The 4,200-nt window shown below is 48.7% G+C and overlaps 1 protein-coding gene across 1 annotated transcript in view; it reads right to left on the reverse strand.

Moving 5' to 3' along the window:
* Positions 1-4,200, reverse strand: part of LOC109303536 (OX-2 membrane glycoprotein-like) — a 21,642-nt gene that overhangs the window by 16,399 nt on the left and 1,043 nt on the right. The gene's annotated exons all lie outside the window — the stretch shown is intronic.

The raw sequence follows: 4,200 nt of genomic DNA on the forward strand, positions 1-4,200 counted from the left end.
AATGACTTCTCTCTCAGGGTCATCTCACAGAAAGTGATGATGTGTTTGAACACCCTGATGTGACTAGCTATTGCTTTCTATGTTCTGGAACAAAGATCCTTCCTACTTTTGATCTATTTCTTGTATAACATCAGAAGGGAATGTATCATAACATTTTTATGTTGGCCTGTTACAGGAACTCTCACACCTCTCTACCGGTTAACTGGAGCCTGGAAACAAATGCAATCAAGCATCATGCTGAGCATGTGGAAAGTCCACTGAGGTAATCACTATAGCATGTCTAGGATGCTCGTGGCCACCGTAATCAACATATGCCTTCTACACAGTATCAGGAGCAAAACCTCTATGACTTGGATAGTTCAGACCTCTATCAGATTTTGCCTGAGTTTTACAGAGTTCCTAGCAGTGTAGTGGTAAAGTGTCATTAATTTCATGTTTCTCTTTTTTAACTGTCAGCAGCCTTGTGGGAGGGTTTTTTTCCAGTGGATCTTCTGTCTAACAGGCTTCTCAGCTAGAGACACTCTGGGATCAGCTGTGTAGGAAGGTGTAGGTGTCTCAAAAGGGTCACCTCTCAGTTTCCACATAAGTCCTTAAGAACAAGGATGGGATTATTTAGCTTTAAACACTCAGGTCCAGCCTCCTGACAGACTTTTGTTGATGAGAGGAAGAAAAGCATATGAATAAAAGAGAAAAAGGAGAAAGTATCCAAAGCAGTGTTTGCCTCAAGCATATGGCAGGAACTCTGAATGAAACAGCAAAGACGTACCATGATGCAGGCGCCCACCTGGGCTTCTTCCTGTAAGCTGGGTGGGTACTGTCATAAACTGTAGGTGAGGCTGGCATGTTCCAGGTTGAGGTGGGGATCAGGGCTTGCTTGCCTTTTGGGCAGGAGTAGGGATTTGGGCATGGTATCTGTTGCTGCTCTGGGTAGTGGAGGGGAATCAGGGCAATTGGAGAGAGAGAAAAGTGTGGCCCTGCATTGGGGAGTTTTGGTGAGCTGTTGCAGGAGGTAGCGGGGGTCAGGGTCTTGATCTGGTGCAGGGGTGGCTCATGGGCCAGGGCGTGCTCACCCGCTGGTTTGTAGTCACCAACAGTGGGGCCAATATGGTCAAGGCGGTGCGTGATGACAACTTTGTTGGTATCCAGTGTGTGGCACACAAGTTTCACCTCATTGTCAGGGATGATATCTCTTACCTCATTGTCTTGGAGAGAGACCAGGCTTCTGGTCACAGCACCAGCATGCTCTTTTCCAGATGCAGAAAGGTGACAGGCTACTTCCACCGGAACATCAACTGGGGCAAGATGCTGCAGGACAAACAGGCAGAGCTGACATCCCACAGCACAAAATCATGCAGGATGTGGAGACTCGGTGGAACTCCACATACCTGATGCTCGAGAGGCTGGTGGAGCAACAGAAGGCCATCCATGAGCTGGCCTTGCTCAGGGAGATTGGGATCAGCAGCCCCCTGAGCAGAGCTGAGTGGGATAACATGTCGCAGGTTTTAGTGGTCTTCCAGCCCTTCCTCGAGGCCACTGAGACCTTCAGCAATGCCAATGCCCTCCTTAGCCAGGTGATCCCCATAGTGAGGGAACTTCAGAGCCAAATGGAGAAGTTTCAGGGGATCAGTGTTCCTGGCTGGGGCAAGCTGCTGTCACCAGATGTGCAGGCACTGGTGAGGCCGCTGAAGGAGGGCATCAAGAAACGGTTTAATCCCTTTTGGTCCAATATGGTCCACATACTGGTTGCCATCTGTGACCCGAGTGTGAAGGGGAGCATCTGCAGCAGCCAAACCCTGGATCAGTGGACAGAGGTGCTAGTGAACAGAGTCAGGGAGGCAGATGGGTAGAGGCAGGGAGACATGGAAGAGGGAGATTCATTGTCCCGTGCCAGCACGCCATCCACCAGCCAGTCTCCTCTTCCACCACAGGCCCTGCCAATGTGGGTCAAGGGCATGGCCTCAGTGGTAGGATCCAGAGGCACCAGACCCCACCATCAGGCAGGTAGTGCTCAGGCCTTAGTGGCTGCCTATCTCACCTAGGATGTGGAGCCCCTGTTGTGTGACCCCTTGGCCTACTGGGCAAGCCGCAACCAGATGTGGCAGGATCTGGCCATGGTTGCCTAGGAATACCTGTCCTGTCCACCAATCAGTGTTCCAAGCAAGAGGGTGCTCAGCATTGCTTGTGATGTAGTGACACCCCACCACACCTCCTTGGATCCTCTTTTGGTGGAGCAGCTGGTGTTCCTGAAAGTGAACCTCCCACTCCTGGGATTCCCTAATCTTCACGTGCAGACAGAGTGCATGTCACCCTCCTCTCTCTGTCCGCATTTCCTTCTTTTTCCTATAGACGTTTCTGTGCTAAAATCAACAATCTTATTTGCTGTCTTTCTGGTCCTGTGCTTATTCTTAGGGGAATTGCTATGGCAGCTGGTGGCTATAGCGGCAGTTTTCCCCTGTTGCTTCTGCTTGTTTTCCCTATTGGTATCTCAATTATAGCCTGTTTTGGCCTACCTCATTATTTCATCAAAGTTACTGGCCAGTAGGGCTGTGCAAAATTTCTATGGCTGTTTCATTTTGACACTGTTTCAACTGATTTCAAGGTCAAAACAGCAAAATCAAGGCAAAACAAGGGCATCAAAATAGACTGGAAACAAAATGAGACTGGTCAAAATGTTTCGGAAGTCGAAACATTTCGATCATACTGCTGGGGATGGGAAGTCAGTCCAGCTGGGCTGACTTCCCATTCCTGGTGCAAGATCTATCAGGGGACGGGGAGTGAGACCAGCTGAGCTGACTCTGCATCCCCTGCGCTTGATCGGGCTTGTAGCAGGAACTCAGCCTAATTGGGCGGCCTCCCCATCCCTGGCACTAGATCGGGTAGGGGACAGGAATCAGCCCAGCTGGGCTAGCTTCCCATTCCTGGTGCTAGATCCAGCAGGCGATGGGAAATCAGCCCTTTCCTAGCCCAATCTGGCACAGGGGATGGGAATTCCCCAAAGCAATTGTCGCACTGGGGAAATGAACTCAGACCAGCTGGACTGAGTTTCCCCAGCCCACTCAGGGAGCTGAGTTCCTTTCCCCAGCCTGTTGGTCGGGTGAAACATCAAAACAGCACCAAAACAGCCTCACTGTCTTAATGAAGCAAAACAGTGAGGCTGTTTTGCCTCAGAATGAAATTCGACACAAAACACTGTTCTGTCCAGACCTTAAACCTGAAGTTGGAACAGAACAGTGCCGTTTCGCACAGCCCTACTTGCCATTACACCCGCTCTGAGATACATGCACAGCTTCGGTGTGAACCTGTTCATTAGTGGCTCAATAAACTCTTGGATATTGAAATCCAACACTGGTCACCTCCTAGGCACCGTGACATTATCTGCCACAGCCAGCAATACTTTCCATGCTAAATAGATCTCTAGCTTTACTCACTGCCTGTTTCTCTTCATGAAACAGAATGATCGGTGGTTCATTGGGGAAAAACAGCCTCAATATTACATCCCTGATCATACTGGTCTATGGGACTGACCTGGTTTTTATATCAAGTGAAGAGCTGAAAAATCTTGATATTCCTGAACTATGTCTTGGACATCTTATAAATCCAGAACCATTAGTCAGAGCCATCTGTTAGCCATGCTACTGGACTCTCTTTTCTAACAGACTGGACTCAACTGCTTCCCAATTGCTCTTACTTGGTCAGCTGCAAGTGGCACAACCATGGTCTCAGTTTCTTTGTGAACTCACATTGCTGGCTGAATAATTTCTTTTGTTCAAAATGGCGCCACTGGTGCAGATGGTTCAATTTGTATCCTCAGCTCAGGTGCTGTGGGCAAAGGCCGAGTCTAGATCTGGTTCTCAGTTCCCTGGGATCTATAGTTGAAAATGCTCCCACATGAGGGGTCAGTTTATTCACCATGTGTACTCCCCTGATTTCTAGCAGGAGTGCTTTTAACTCCACATGACTTCTTAACCTTTTCTAGCTCGTCTTCCAGTTTCTTAATCTCTTTTCTTGCAAACCCTGTGATCAACTTCCAAACCTCCATCAGCTATTTGCCTCTACAACACTTGCATTGTTGCCTGGAAGTTTTCTGATTGGGACTTCCAGTACTGACAGTCACCACTTACCATTCACGTTCTCTCTCTAAAGCAGTGGTCTTCAACCTTTTTATTGTGAAGATCACTTTTTGGAATTAAAGGTCACCCC

This window comes from Gavialis gangeticus, unplaced genomic scaffold (genome assembly GCF_001723915.1).
Source record: "Gavialis gangeticus isolate Ggan-Ray unplaced genomic scaffold, GavGan_comp1, whole genome shotgun sequence".
NCBI classification, from domain to species: Eukaryota; Metazoa; Chordata; order Crocodylia; family Gavialidae; genus Gavialis; species Gavialis gangeticus.